The sequence below is a fragment of the Grampus griseus genome, assembly GCF_964374135.1.
Source record: "Grampus griseus genome assembly, chromosome: 17".
Classification (NCBI taxonomy): domain Eukaryota; kingdom Metazoa; phylum Chordata; class Mammalia; order Artiodactyla; family Delphinidae; genus Grampus; species Grampus griseus.
The window spans coordinates 14,450,162-14,466,106 of record NC_139011.1 but is presented as its reverse complement, the minus strand read 5'-3'; the positions used below and the strand labels follow the sequence as shown (position 1 = coordinate 14,466,106).

Sequence of the window (15,945 nt, the reverse complement as noted above, 5' to 3'; positions counted from 1 at the left end):
TATGTGACATTTGTGAACTGTACAGTATACAGCATTATGATAGTTATTTTCCAGTAATTGAACTATATTTTGTTCATGCTTAATTACTCAGTAGACAGACCAAGCCGATGCTAGGGGTACTGGTAAAAGAAGGCCTCTACAAAAGATGAGAAAAGTTCAGTCTTGCTGCACTTGACCACAATTTTTTGATGAGAAGATCTAGAAAGATGTTATTTGCTTTGTTTGTGTTAAATTTGTTTTTATTTTATATTATATATGGAAGCAGGGGAGCAACATAATCGTTTTGTTTTCCTTTTAATATCACTGTTTTTCAGCAATTTGATGGTGATGTGCCTTGGTGTGATTTTCTTTGTTTATTCTGCCTGGTGTTCTTCGAGCTTTATGGATTTGTAGGCTTACAGTTTTGATCAAATTTGGAAAAAAATTCTGCTGCTATTTCTCTCCCCTCTCTTCTCCTTCTGGGGCTCCAATTACATGTATGTTAGGCTGCTTGGTAATGCCTCATAAGTCACTGAGGCTCTGGTGATTTTTTTCAAGTCTTTTTTTCTCTCTGACTTTAGTATGAATAGTTTCTTTTGCTGTGTCTTCAAGTTCATTAGTCCTGTCTTCTCAAGTGTCTAATTGACTAAATCTATCCAGGGAATTTTTAATTTCAGAGACTGTATTTTTCAGCTCTAGAAGACATGAAAAAGAATTAAATGGAATCTTATTTCTCTCCTCATTATGCTCATGTTTTCCTCTGTATACTTGAGCACATGGAGCGTATTTATAATAGCTACTTTAATATCCTGTCTGCTAATTCTGGCATCTCTGTTGCCACTTGTGTGTATTATATTGTTGAGTTTGGGGATTTTGTCATCTTCTTTTAAAGAGTATTGACCTTTGTTTTGGTTGGCAGCTAAGTAATTTGTGGATTAGGCTGATCCATCCCAGGCTTGTTGTTAAACTTCCTTAGGGCAGGTCTAATGTAGCTTTACTTTAGGGCTACTTTAGCCTTGTTACAAAGCTTGCTCTTTGTGGAGTCTCTGTTGATTGCCCAGAGAGTTCAACGAAAAAGCTCTACTCTGCTGGATGGAATCTGAATGCCTTCCAGTCCTGCGTAAATTCTGGGAATTGTTCACTTCACAGCTCCCAGCAGTTGTTCCTCAGCAGCTTAGGATTCAGCATCAGACTCAAGGGGATCTCTGTGCAGATCCCTCACGGGCTTTCCCTGCATGCCCCCTTCTGTCTTGCAAAACGCCTGCTACTCATCCTCCCTCAACTCCAGTCTCTCTCTTCTCAGTCCTTTAAGACTGCTGTGCTCCTCTTGGATTCCTCCTCCATTTTGCAAGCAAGAGGGCAATTGGAGGACTTACCTCACTTGCTTTCCTTTTCGCAGGCATCCCAGTTCTGCTCTGCCTATTGTCCCACTGCCTGAAAGCCGTTGCTTCATATATTTTGTCCAGCCTTATAGTCACTCATGGCAGAAAGGCCAGTTCCATACTAGATATTCATTCACAGCTGGCAGCAGAAGTCACCCATCATCTTTAGTGGGTGGCCTCTAAGGGTCTTACCCCTGTCCAGCCTGATTTGTAGTCTCTTTTTGATGGTGTTGGATATTCGGCTTTGGTAGGTAGTCCTGGGTAAACTCATAATAAGATCTTAAATCATAAGAGAGAAGGGCTGGTACGTAACCTCCTGGAGGATTGTAGTCAGTTTTTTTCAGGATTTGCTTTGAAGGCTTCTTAGTATGTTTGATACCGAGTTCATTTTTGTTTGTTTTTGTTTTATTTTTTTAAAATAAGTATATTTTGATGCAAAATGCAGCATCTGTTTCATTTAAAAAGAAATATAAGCATCGTTTTTTGAAAGATTCATGCTCTAAAGCAGGGATTGGCAAAGTTTTCCCATGAGGGGTCAGATAGCAAATGTTTTCAGTTTTGTGGGCCATGTGGTCTCTGTCGCAACTCCTCTGTTGCAGGTCTGACAATTATTATAAAAATAGTTTTGACCCTGTGGACCTTGTGGAAGGGTCTTGGGGACCACCTCCTGAGAACTGCTTATGAACCTGAATTGGAGTGCTTATGAGCAAGACTTTGGTGACAGGAGAAACTCCCTACAGAGAGGATGCCTAGGGTGACCCCCACTGGAGTAATAGAGCAAGAGCTTGTTAGGAGAGCAGTTTTCTTGTGACGCCCGACTGAGGTGCCGTCTGAAGACCCAGAGAGTAGAAAAACACCTGGTATTTAAGTAAATTTGAAAGTAACTCAGTCTCTAACAGTAGATGAAAGACTTTTAGGAGACAGAGCCCATATTGCTACTTAATTGCAGGATTTGGAATCAGCCTGATACGGTCTCTAGTCCCAGTTCCAGCTTTAGTTCTATAACTTGCTCAAAGATAGGTAATTTCTTTGAACTTCTAATTTTTTATCTGTGAAATAGAGATAAAAATGCCCATTTTATAAGGTTGTTGGGGTTAATAAGATAGTATATGCAAAGTGCTGTTAGTGTAGTGTTTATTCAATAACTATCAAAAAGTATAGGCAGCAATTAGAAATTTAAGGGTCAGAGCTTAGAAGAAGGGCCTGTGATGTGAAGAGGGGAGCAAAGGTGGATGAGTTTGGAGTCTATTTAAGGCTTTTGGTTTGCGTGCAGCTAAATCAGTAATTCATGTTAGCCAACACTACAATGATTAATAAAGGTTTCTTCCTTCAGGTTGTTTACAGTTTAGCTGGGAAGCAAGACATATACATGCTGTTCAAACATTAAGTGAACACTGAGGGCCTAAACATTGAACATTAAGGTCCTGAAAGAAGTTAGGACTTTATTATTGGATGGTTTAAAGTAGAGGAGGAATGTGGCAAGATCCAGGTCTAGAAAGATAACCTCATGGCAATACTGAGGATGCTGCGGAGGATGGAGATACCTCAAGTAGCTAATGAAGTTATTTCAGTAGCTCAGGTGGAAAAAGTAAGTTCAGCTAAGATATTATAGTTGAGGTGAAGAGGATTCGATTTGTGTGCTTTGTGTCTTATATTATGCCCCTACATTGAGATATAGGCAGGATAGTGTAATGTAAGAGTGCAGAGCTTTGTGTACAGAATGCCTGGGTTCTTGTCCCAGCTCCATCACTTATTATTTTTGTGTCCTTGGACAAGTTTTGTAACCTCTGTTTTAGATTTCTGATTTGTAAATGGCATTATTGTGGGGATTAAATGAGATAATACTTACAAATTACATAGAGCAGTCATTAATACTTAATAAGTGCTCAGTAAATGTTAGCTATCATTTAGTCATTTGGTTTGCATTTGAGTTGACTATTTTCTTGGGCAATAGTCCATGGACTGGGAGAAATTAAAGTGCAGAAGAGCAAGTGGGAAAGTCCATCAACTATCTTCAGAGCAGAAATACTCCCTTTTCTTCTTAGCCTTATAAGATTAGACACACTTTCTGTTGACCTTTCGGGTTGCCCAGTTTCATCACAAATTAGAATGAATTTTGACAAAATAGGTGGTAACAATCACTTGGGGATCATTTTCTCACTTTGCACTGTAATTCTCTTGTCACTATATTATTAAATTATTCGTGGAGGGGATTCCTGCTGCCGAGAACTTGGGTGGTGATGTGTTTCGTTTTGTTTCCTGTTGGTTGCATATTCCTATACAGGTGCTTGTCCCTATTCAACTTTCTAGCATATTTGAAATTATCACCTTTCCTCGTGTTACGTTACAGCTTATGGTGTCTGGGCAATTAGACTCTTGCTGCCACCCTATCTATTAGTTTTTCTCTGAATTTATTGGTATTCTAGTAATTCTTTATTTGAACTAACTGGGAAATGAAATTTGTTACGTTAGGAGATTTTTCAGATAACCAGAGCTTATTTTTCAGATTTTAAAGTTTATTATGTACTTTTCTGTCTTCTTAAGCAGAATGTACTGACCTAATTTATCAGAGCTGTAGGTATCAACATCATCTTTAAGCAACTGAATTTTCATAAGCCCTTTAAGTTTAGTCAAGTAAATTTGAGGAATGGCCCTTCCCTAAAATGTTAGTGTACCTCAGGGTTGCGTCCTCTCGTCCTGCCTCTGTGTCAGGGTGTGTCTTCAGGTGGCCTTCAGAGGTTTGGTTAACATTCTGCGATTCCATGGAAAATGTATGTGCCTGAGGATTGACAGTTCTTATCAGATTCTTGCTGAATATTTGTGAGGAACATTTGGAAGAAAAGAGTAAAAGGATGTATATTTAAATTGCCCAAGGGTCCAGTAGATGAGAAAACTGTTGGAGAGCTTCTGGATTTTACTCTCTATATTGCTTTTCTTTCTGTGACTTGCTGAAAGAAACAGAGCAGAGAGACTTCAGTTATTATGGTCAGGCAGGTAATTGGATGTTTGTTGAACTATTCTGAGGTACGGTGATGATAATGATGGCCATAATGATCAAAAGATGATAATAGCTTGATTGGTTACACACGTCAAATGTGTGCAGGCACTGTGCTGTTTTCACAAGTGATATCTCACTTGGTCCTAACTAATCCTTCAAAGTAAGGACTGTTGTTATCCCCACTGGATACATGAGCCACTGAGGCTTAGCGAAGTTAAGTGCTCTCCAAAGGTCACACAGTTACTAAGTAAGTGGTGGGAGTTGAGATTTGAGCATAAGGGACTTGACTGCAGTTTCTGCCCTTAACAATTACACTTTATTGAAAATTGATTGTGTTTGTCTAATGGCATTTGCAGCAATTGGATAATATTGAAATAACATTTAGTGGTATTTAGCTCAGAAAATTTTGGTTATTTTGTTGAGGTTAACATTATCTGATTTTTCTTTTTTGTCCCTCTTCTTCTTCCTTTCCTTCTCCCTTTTGAATTCCGAAATGAGGTTGCATGCTTTTTCTTAAACAGCCCATCAGCTTTTGTCCTATTCTGCTAGTGAAGTTCTCAATGCCTTCCCTTGGACATTCACACGTTCCCTGGACTTTAGTATCTTCTACTTGTAAAGGCAGAGTTGAGTCTGGTCGTGGAAGGAAGAAGCTGGGAACTTTTGGGGTCATTGTACTGACCCTAGTCTGTCTATGTCTGGACTTGTTGTAATGTTAGGAAAATCAGTTCCTTTTTGGTTAAGTGATGGCTGTCAGGTGTCCTCTCCGTTGCAGCCAGTTGCAGTCCTGACTGATAGAAGTGATACAGTGAATTGATTGAATGATAGTCTGTTCTTTCATGTATCCAGAATTTGTATTCTCATTAAGAATCATCATCTTTTTAAACCCGATTCCTTTTTTCTCACCTTGGTCTCCACCTAGGCAATAAACAGAGCTTTCACTTTGTGACAGTTACTTTAGAGTTAACGATGAATAAAGAACAGCCATCAGAGTTAAAAATTACATGGCCTTAGAAATTTGTGCTTCTCATGAATAACTGAACTTTCAGATTTGCAAACCTTAAGCATTCAGTTGAGTGCATACTTCTGAATCTGGAGGCTTCGGTGGGTAATATTCTAGTTTTTCCCCTGATATAAGGCATTCTAAAAATCTAAAAATTTGAGGGATAGAGAGAAAAAGAAAAAGAAAATTATGAACACCCATAACCCTATCACCCATCACCTAATTTTATGAAAAAGGAGTAATTATTTTACTTAAATCTTTTATGTTAAATTTATTTTGAAAATTACTTAATGGTTTGAGAAGCCAGCACGTACTGACCTCACATTCTCAAGACTTCTTTTCTTAGGAAGATCCACATTATGGATTTTCATTGTGCTGTAATAAATTTCTCCATCTAGAGAACTGCTTCTTATAGCCAGGACTCTAGTTAAAGTGGGAAGGTTTCTTTTTGGCCTTGCTCTTATACTTTATTCCATAATTATGTTATTGAGTAGAAGCAGTAATTAGAAGAAAGTAATAATAGTGGGGTGGTGGCCACAAAGACAATAAAAATAACAACCATAAGAAGCCAATGTTTGTATTTCTTATATAGCTTTTAAAGCTGGAGTCAATTATAAAAGCAAAATGTTATTATAACTTAAATAAATGAAGGCCATTGAAAATTATGGTATCTGTAGTGTTAAAAGTATAAAGGCATTGCCTACAGAGTAGTAAAAATCCAGCTCTCTCAAAAAGCTCAGTTGTTTTGCCTATATCTTCATATTTCCCAGGTGTAAGGAAAAGCTGCACTGTTTCTACTCTGCTACTCACAGCGCTTGTGACACTTCTAGCTCCACTTCCCACTCCAAGCAATTCTCCAATTCTCCAACTGGGTGTCCTACAATTCAATTCAATTCTGATACTATTTGCCTGGAGTTAGTGTCAGATCTCACAGGTTAAGCGCTCAGTCCCATGAGACTGCCCCCACTGCCCTTGGGTTCTATAATTTGCTAGAGCAGCTCACAGAACTCAGGGAAACAGTTTATCTACTAGATTACCGATTTATTATAAAAAGCTACATCACAGGAACAGCCAGATGGAAGAGATGCAAAGGGCAAGGTAAGTGGGAAGGGGCGCAAGCTTCCGTGCCCTCTTCAAGCTTGCCTCGCTGCCAGCACCTCCATGTGTTCACCGACCTGGAAGCTCTCTGAACCCTGCCCCTTTGGGTTTTTATGGAGGCGTCATTCAGTACCCACGCACGCGCAATTAAATCATTGGCCACTAGTGATTGAGTCAATCTCCAGCCCTCTAATCATGTGGTTGGTTTCCATGGCAACCAGCCCCCATCGTGAGGCTATCCAGATAACCCCTAGCCACCAGTCGTCTCATTAGAATACAAAAAGACTTTGATCACTTTGATGATTCCAAGGGCTTTAGGGGCAGAGACCAAATATATATTTCTTCCTATTATGTCACACCAGGACTGTGTGTGTTTGTTCATTGTAGTGGCATATTTGTAGACTCTACAGTTAATCAAGTGAAAAGAACTTCTGATGAAATACATTTTTGGAGGAGATTGAAGTATGCTAATAAAAAGAATCACAGGGAAAATTTTCACAATGATGTATATATTAGGGCAGTGCAATAAAGTGAGAAAACAGCCTTGTAACATCTATTCAGGCCCACAAAACCAGAATAAAATTTCCTGTTCCTTTTCCTCAATCCCTCTTCTTTGTCATCAGCAGTATTCATATTGATAATCCATTAATGCCATTTTGAGGCTGAAAGGAACCTTAGCACTTAGGTATCTCTGATGCTTTTACTCACTGGTTCTTACTTCAAGGAATGGGAGCTTTTCAGAATGAGTGAGGTTTGTCAGCCTCTAGGGTTGGGCAGAGAATAGGAATGAGGAGGTGAGGGTGTGTGACAGCCCTCCATTCTGCTCCCTTACTGGTTATGAGTACAAAATGAGTACATTCCCTCTCTTCTTAACATTAATAAAATTTAGACTTGCTTTCAAATTGTGCTTAAGAAGTTGCCTGTGAGCACAGGATCTGAAAATCTGAGCATGTGTTTTGTCTGGCGCGATTAGGTGCTTGAAATTTAGAAGGGCAACATGTCCTCTTCTCAGAATCTCTAACCCTTTGCCCTGCTTGATTTTTCTCCCTACTACTTAACGTCACCCCACCTTCTCACATACTGTATCATTGGTATAGTTATTTGGTTTGTTGCCTCTCTGCCCTGTACGTAAGCACCGTGACTGCAGGGATTTTTGCCAGGTGCCTCTAATTCCCCCGCCCTCACCCCTGCTGTTGCCTCTATAAGCACTTGGTATATAGAAGGCACTCAAGAAGTGAATGAATATATTTAAAACCTAGTAGGCAAATTAATATGAAAATTTCCTCTAATTGAGTATCTAGCTCATTTATATATGCACACAGGTTCATATCCATGGATCCATATATCCACTCCATCCCTGTATAGACCCCATCTGTATAGCCGTATATGCATAGTGTATATACAGTAGTGGGTGGTTTTGCCCTCAGGGCACCTTTGGCAACGTCTGGAGACATTTCTGGTTGTCACAACTTAGAGGCAGGTGGTGAGTGTGCTACTGGTCTCTACCAGCCTCTAGGTGTTTAGGTGTCGCTAAATATCCTACAATGCATAGGACAGCCCCTGGGCAACATCCAGCCTAAAATGTCAGCAGTGCTGAGGCAGACGAACTGTGATATACACACATGCACATACATATTCATTAACTCTGGTAAAAGGAAAATATTGTTTTTCACCCAGAGAGGTTTTGAAATTTGCCTAGTAGAAAGCATAGGCAATACTAGGGGTTCTTTAGGTAAATAATACCTGAACTTTTATTGTATGTACTGCTTGCTGGAAGTTAGGGATATTTCCCTGTTTTCAGAGGTTCTTCATGTTCTGCTTATATTTTATATTTCTTTTTTGTGTTTATTGTATTTCCCTGTCTGGTCTGTAAGGTCCTTGAGGGTAGGATTCATCTATAGTCATCCTCATACCCCACCTTCAGAGCCTGGCAGAGGGCTTTATACATTTTAGGTCGTCTGCAAATGCTTATTGATGAATCAGTCAGTCAATCAGTCAAGTAATTAAGGAATTTGGGTGTTGGGTTGAAGCAGCCATAGTAGGAGAATTAACCCCACTCACAGAAATGGGCAAATGCCACAAATCAAGCTGTTCTCATCAACTGGAGAGCTGGTCTTTCAGGTTACCACCATGCCACGGGGCATTTCTCACATTGGAACATATTTGCATTTGGTAGATAAGGTTGGTAAAAGACTCCAAAGGTTACAAAGCCTGAATGCTGGGGGAACTTCAAGGTCAGCCTTTTCCTCAGCTGGTGAGATTCCTGGTACTGTTGACTTGTGTCTTCAAAATATGTGTGAGATGTTGCTATTAAATGTATCACTACCATAATCGTATTGTTTAGTCTTGACCTGGGAACATGCCTCACCTTCTGATGTAAGCTTTTCTCAAGGTGTTGAAGTGGGTGAGGAAAAGAGAGCCGCCAGAGCTGACTGTAGGCAGATACTATTAAATAAAGGTGCGTGCGGTGAAAATCACTGAAAGAGGTAGCCTTATCCTCACTCTACAGATGGGAAAATGAGGCTCACTGAATTGAAGTAACTTACCGTAGGGCACACACCGAAGTGGCAGCCAGGGAATTTGAATTTGAAACCAGTTTGGCCTGATTTCAGCCCCTTGACCTAGATTAATCTGGCGCCCCTTTCTCTTTCTGATGGCCCTCAGTTGATGGCAGTAATCTTTTCTAGCTGTGATGTGAGAGGCATTTTTTTGGGTATATTTTCTCTACTTCTTATTGCAATTATATGAGGTTTTACATCTTTTTTTACAAATGAGAAAATTTTAAATTCAAAATATTAATTAGTGAACAGTTGAGCATTTGAACTGGCAAAGTAGTATGGCACTTAGCCCCATGCAGTGGCTCAGCACAGATTCGTCTTTGCAATGATAGTGACAACGAGGAAAGTTCTTTGTAACAAATCAGTTCCAAGATTTTTTTCTCGTGTTTAAAAAATTATTATTACTTACATTTTGCTTTTGACCCATCTTTCTGTGACATATTTTTATGAACTCACTTGTGGGTAGAGGGAAGGTTTGAAGAGAAAAAGGAAAGAAGAGTTTTGTCAGAAACTCATCCTATTGTGGGCATTTGCTCTTAAAATGTTAGAATTAAATAGTTGGTCTCTGTGGATATCTAAATTTATATCTTGAAAGGACAAAATCAAAATTAATCAATAGAGCAAGTCTTTGAAATTTCTTTATATTTTATGCCGCCGATATTAATGTCTGTGATGTTACCTGTCATATTGGAGGCTTGGTTTTGCATGGTTAGCCTCTCAGAGTTGATTTTTTTCTCTTAACTGGTAAGTTTGCCGTTTAAGCCATGGAGTAAGGGATGGTATATACTTAATTGTGACTGTGTGGACCAGTGACCATACGGGGCATATATCTCATGACCCAGTTTTCTTACTTCAAGCATATAACTTTTTAATTATGAATAAATAGATATTTATTAAAAGGGTTTTTTTGGGCTTCCCTGGTGGCGCAGTGGTTGAGAGTCCGCCTGCCGATGCAGGGGACGTGGGTTCGAGCCCCGGTCCGGGAAAATCCCACGTGCCACGGAGCGGCTGGGCCCATGAGCCATGGCTGCTGAGCCCGTGCGTCCGGAGCCTGTGCTCCACAACGGGAGAGGCCACAACAGTGAGAGGCCTGCAAACATCTAGGTGCATTATGGGACTTTTCTTACTCAACCTCAGTTTAAGTTGTTATTTAAAGTAACCAAGTTCTCCTCTAAGACCTAAATAGAAAATAAACAGTTTAGCAAGGAATCAAGAAAAAGATTTTTCTCTTTTCTCTTGATGACTTTATAACATAGTTGCACAGGAATCATTAGGGTAGGTGACTCAATTTAAAAATCACTAGTGTTCTACCTCCTTGGCTTTTCACGTGTTCCCCCTTTTCAGGTGAGCCCCCTTAAGATGCCATAACCTAATATCCTGATACCAATAAATGCCTTTTCTTTGTTTCACAGGGCTTTTTGCTTTTTTATTGTATTTTTGTTTTGTTAATGTGTTTGGTCTTTAGAAATTAGAAATTGAGCACTTTTGTTCATTGATGAACCTAAGTTTTAAAGACTTTGCACTTAATTTTTGTGTAAGGACTGATTAATCCAGTGGTTCTTAAACATGGGAGGGAACCACTTAGAGGGCTTGTTGAAACAGATTGCCGGGCCCCACTGCTAAAGTTTCAGTAGATCTAGAATGAGGCCAAAAATTTGCACTTCTAATGAGTTCTCTGGTGGCTGATGTTACTGGTTCAGGGACCACACTTTGAGAACCCTGGTCTAATCATTTCGCCTTTGACAGGAGAAACCTATGCCACTAGGTGGCACCAAAACACTTCTTATGAGGTAGCCACTGGGGCCTTACTGATCTGTGTGTGTTGATTGCGGGTTCAGAATTGTGTAAGAAGTACAGTCACTACATTATTGGAATCTAGTAGCTTGGAGCCTGAATTATTCCATATATCTAAAAATACAAAAATTGTGCTGCTTCTATCAGACCAGAAAAACTGTAGGGCTATTAGGATCACAACATTTTAAGATCAGCTCTTCCAGGAATGAGGACTAGACCGCTCATTTCCACTAGCTTTATTTCTAGTTATCCCGGTTACTCAGTTCATTTACCAGCAATAGATGCAGGCCCTGTCACAAAATAGAAAGATACATCTCATATTTATTATTTATTATTCTGAGTTAGTGATCTTGATTTTTGTTGTTGATAACATTTAAAAACCACTTTAAATTCTATCAGTGGGCCAAATGTATGGGGCACAATTTTGGGATATTAAAAAGTGTGAAATGTATTTTCCTCTCCTATTGACTTCCTTAGTCATAAAGTTGAGTAGTTTCCTTTTTGAGAGCTACAGAGAGGAAAGTTTGAGCTGTTGTTGGCCTCACCTCACCTCACCTCACCTCACCTCACCTGTTATGGTGCACTCTCACTCCGTAAATTTCCAACTATTCCAACACCTCCAGATTTTCTTTCTTCCCCAGACTGTAAAAACCTGAAGGTTGGCTTGGTTTCTGCACATGATGGAATGTGTGGAAATAATTGCTTGCTGTACTCTCCTGTTTGCTAAGCTCCCATCCACATTGGGATGTCCCTTTTTGAAATAGTAAATGAGTCATATTTTAGTTTTTAAAACAGAATACGTATAGTACCTAAATACTGCCAGGGTTTTTCTAGATGCTTGCGAATAATATTTGTGTTGATTCTATTTTTTCTTTTTCATTTCTTTTCTTTTTTTTTTTTAAACCTTTGGAGCAGAGGCATGGGTTAGGTTTCAGTGACCTAATAGGTATGAAAATGACTACTACGGGAGAAACTGAAGTGGAGTCACTCGAACAGATTTTAAAATTAGACTAGCACTTTATCATATATCTTTGATCATTGAAAAGAATTAAGACTAGTTTAATTCTAGGCAAAGATGACAATTCATGGCAGAAGTAGAACAGGCTTTAGGATCGTTTTTGAAACATTAGATCCTTTTTAAAAGAAATAAAAGTTTGTCTTTCCCTAAGCAGAAAGGAACTTTTATTAGGTTGGTGATTAACAGGTGAAACCAATGTGATTATTCTAGAGAAGATTTTTTTATTATCCAGACCTATTTCTCTCTCTTTCTGTACTTCATACCTGAAATTAAGTGTGTGTTCTGGGGGCTTCCCTGGTGGCGCAGTGGTTGAGAGTCCGCCTGCCGAAGTAGGGGACACGGGTTTGTGCCCCGGTCGGGGAAGATCCCACATGCCGCGGAGCCTGCACGTCCGGAGCCTGTGCTCCGCAATGGGAGAGGCCACAACAGTGAGAGGCCCGCGCACCCCCCTGCCAAAAAAATGTGTTCTGTATAAAGGTAATGTGTTATTTGTATGTAGCAGCACTGTCCAATAAAAATATAATGTGAGCCGCATGCATAATTTAAAATTTTCCACTATCCTTATTACAAAATGTGAGAAAAAAGAAGAGGAATTAATTTTAGTAATATATTAATTAATCTAATGTGTCTAAAATATTACCTCGACTTGTAATCGTTATGAAAGTTGAGTTATTTTTATACTTACATTCTGTTCTCAGTCCGGACTAGCCTCATTTCATATGCTTAATAGCTACATGTGGGAAATGGCAGAGGGCGTTTCACTTTTCAGTGACTATCAGAGGAGGGCAAAAAATTGTAATGGTAGTTAAATCATTTAGTTTTGCAGCTTTTTAGCAGTTTTGGTGAATATTCACATTGAAACTTTGAACCAGTTGGTAAAACAAGATAATACTATCTATTGATTTCTTTTCCTTTTTTTTTTTTGTACTTGTCAGTCCTTTACCGCTGGCATGATTGGTATTTTAGGTTTTTCCCAAAATTGTTTAACCCCCTTAAAATCACTTACTTCTCCAGATCCTATTAATATTTGCCTCTTCTTGAAATGTCGCATCCCAATTTGACTCCATACCTACAGTACTTCCATATTTTGTAACTGATGTGGTAAATTAGTTTCTTGCTAGTGTTGAGCAAGCTAGAGAGGCTAAGCCTCTTAACTTCAGCCAGAATATACTGGTTGCTGTAATCAATTAGGCCTGTCAGCAGTTGACCTTGGAAATGCTAATTTGCTTATCCCTGGGTTCTGCTTCAGGCACTGCCTTTCCCTCTGTGGGTGGGAGTTATGAACCCAGTTTGGAGAAGAACTAGAGGCCCTTGGGGCAAGCTCCAAACGGATGTGCTTCTTGCTTCACTTTTGCATGTGACCAAGTTGCAAGAGGCATTCCTTGCATGAATTTCTTTGAAGACCTTTTAAAGTCGGCACTTACGCCTAGACAGAAGTTGAGAGGAAGCTTCATTGACATTTGGATCTGCCCTTCCCCTGCATTCTAGCACCATCTGCCATAATGAAGTTGATTAAAAATGAATCCATTACTATTTCATTATATCCCTTGATGGGATTTTACTTATGATAAGTAACCTAGCTTTTTAATCCCTCCCAGTTAATTGTTCCATTTTTTATGGCTAAATAATATTCCACTCTTTGGATATACCACATTTTGTATATGCATTCATCAGTTGATAGACACTGGATTGTTATTATTAATAAATTATTATTCGGATGTTATTAAGAAATGCTACTCTGAACATTTGTGTACAAATTGGAATCTCATTGTGGTTTTAATTTGCATTTCCCTAATGGACAGTGATGTGAAGCTTCTTTTCATGTGCTTACTGGACATTTGTGTATCTTCTTTGGAGAAATGTCTATGCAGATCCTTTGCCCATTTTCGAATTGAGTTATTTCTGTTTTTGAGTTATAAGAGTCTTTATATATTCTAGATACAAGTCCATTATCAAATATATGATTTGTAATTTTTTCGCCTTCTGTGAGTTGTCTTTTTACTTTCTTGATAGTGTTCTTTGAAGCATAGAAGTTTTTTATTTGAGGAAGTCCAGTCATCTGTTTTTCCTTTGTTCCCCGTGTTTTTGGTGTCATACCTAAGAATCCATTGCCAAATCTAACGTCATGCAAATTTATTGCTAATTTTTTCCTAGGAGTTTTATAGCTCTAGCTATTATATTTAGATCATTTTGAATTAATTTTGTATATGGTTTAAGTTAGTGGTCCAATTTCATTCTTTTGCATGTGGCTATGCAGTTGTCCCAGCACCATTCCTTCCCCACTGAATAGTCTTGGTACCTCCTTGTTGAAAATCAGATGACCATTGACACACAAGTTTATTTTTGGACTCTCCATTAATTGTATTCCATTGATAGAATTCTGTATGCCTATCCTTATGCCTGTACCACACTGTCTTGTAGCTGTTGCTTTGTAGTAAGTTTTGAAGTTGAGAAGTGTAGTCCTCCAACTTTGCTCTTCTTTTTAAAAATTGTTTTGGGTCTTTGGGGTCTCTTGTAATTCTGTATGAATTTTAGGATCAGCCTGTCCGTTTCTAAAAAGAAGCCAGCTGGGATTCTGATGAGATTGCATTTATTTAGATCTTATTTAAGTTCTTTCAACAGTGTTTTCAGAATATTAGTTGTACATTTCTTCTGTTAATTTATTCTAAAACATTTTATTCTTTTTGATGCAATTGTAAATAGAATTACTTTCTTAATTTCATTTTCATATTCATTGCAAGTGTATAAAATCGAGCTTGTATCCTGCAACCTTGCTGAACTCGTGTGTGCGTGTGTGTGTGCGTATGTGTGTGTATTTTTTTTAGTGGATTCCTTAGGATTTTCTTCATGCAAGGTCACGTCATCTGTGAATAGAGATAGTTTTATTTTTTCCTTTCCAATCTATTAGCTTTTTATTTCTTTTTCTTGCCTGACGCTAGAACCTGCAGTAAGTTATTTACTGAATACAAGTGGCAGGAACAGACATCCTTATCTTGTTCCTAATCTTAGGGCAAAAGAAAAGTCTTTCATCATTAAGTGTAATGTTCTCTGGAGGACTCCCTTCCTCCTGCAGTGTCCTTGCAGCACCCTCTATTGAGAAAGGTTAACATTACGCTCACTGTAAGGAGAAATGCTTAAAGCAATTTCATTCATTATCACAGAGCATGTATAAAAAGATAAATTTTGGGCTTCCCTGGTGGCGCAGTGGTTGAGAGTCTGCCTGCCGATGCAGCGGACACGGGTTCGTGCCCCAGTCTGGGAAGATCCCACATGCCGCGGAGCAGCTGGGCGCATGAGCCGTGGCCGCTGAGCCTGCGTGTCCGGAGCCTGTGCTCCACAACGGGAGAGGCCACAACAGTGAGAGGCCCACTTCAAATAAAAAAAAAAAAAAAATTAAAAAATTAAAAAAAAGATAAATTTTGAGCTGAGAGGCAATAAATTGATTAACTGGCACAGCACACAAATAAGCAAGTGGAATAAAGCTTTAAAAGGGCTGTGATAGAAACCTGTGTGCAGGAATCAATGGGGGCATGATGGAGTTAATAGTAGATTCTAGCTGAGGACCTTTAGGAGAAATTTCATGCCGAAGATGATGACCAAAAGATGAATAGTGTCTCCTATAGAATGGGAGAGGGTATCTCTGAGGAAAGCAAAGGTGAGAAGTAGTCCAAAGAACTTGGTATCAAGATCTGTGAAGGATCTGGGGTTTTTACCCTACATGGACGCTATCAAGTTAGCCTGCCACAGTTTCATGGATGCTGGCGGAAGACAGGAGACTCCTAGGTAAGAGACAAAGGCCTTTCTTGTTGTACATCAAGCCATGTGAGTATTATGGTCCTGTAGGTTCACTCCCAATCCGAGTCCTTACAGAGGTGGTATGGAAGAGCCCAGGGCGATACTGTGGTGGGCTTGGGTTGGAGCTGAGGAACCTTGAGCTTGGGGAACCCAGATTTTTATAATGGGCAGTAAACCTGCCTGACTTTTGCTCTGGAGGAAGACATTATCTTTATTACACTGCCCTTTGCTTTGGAGGGAGACACTATCTAGTCTTCCAAAGCTTTGTTCATTATGCAAACATCCTTGAAAAGATAGGCTGGAACAAAAGCATGCAGTGCATG

At 39.2% G+C, this 15,945-nt stretch overlaps 1 protein-coding gene across 2 annotated transcripts in view; it reads left to right on the top strand.

The window, feature by feature from the left end:
* Window positions 1–15,945, top strand: part of NSMCE2 (NSE2 (MMS21) homolog, SMC5-SMC6 complex SUMO ligase) — a 224,180-nt gene that overhangs the window by 7,985 nt on the left and 200,250 nt on the right. The window lies entirely within an intron of this gene.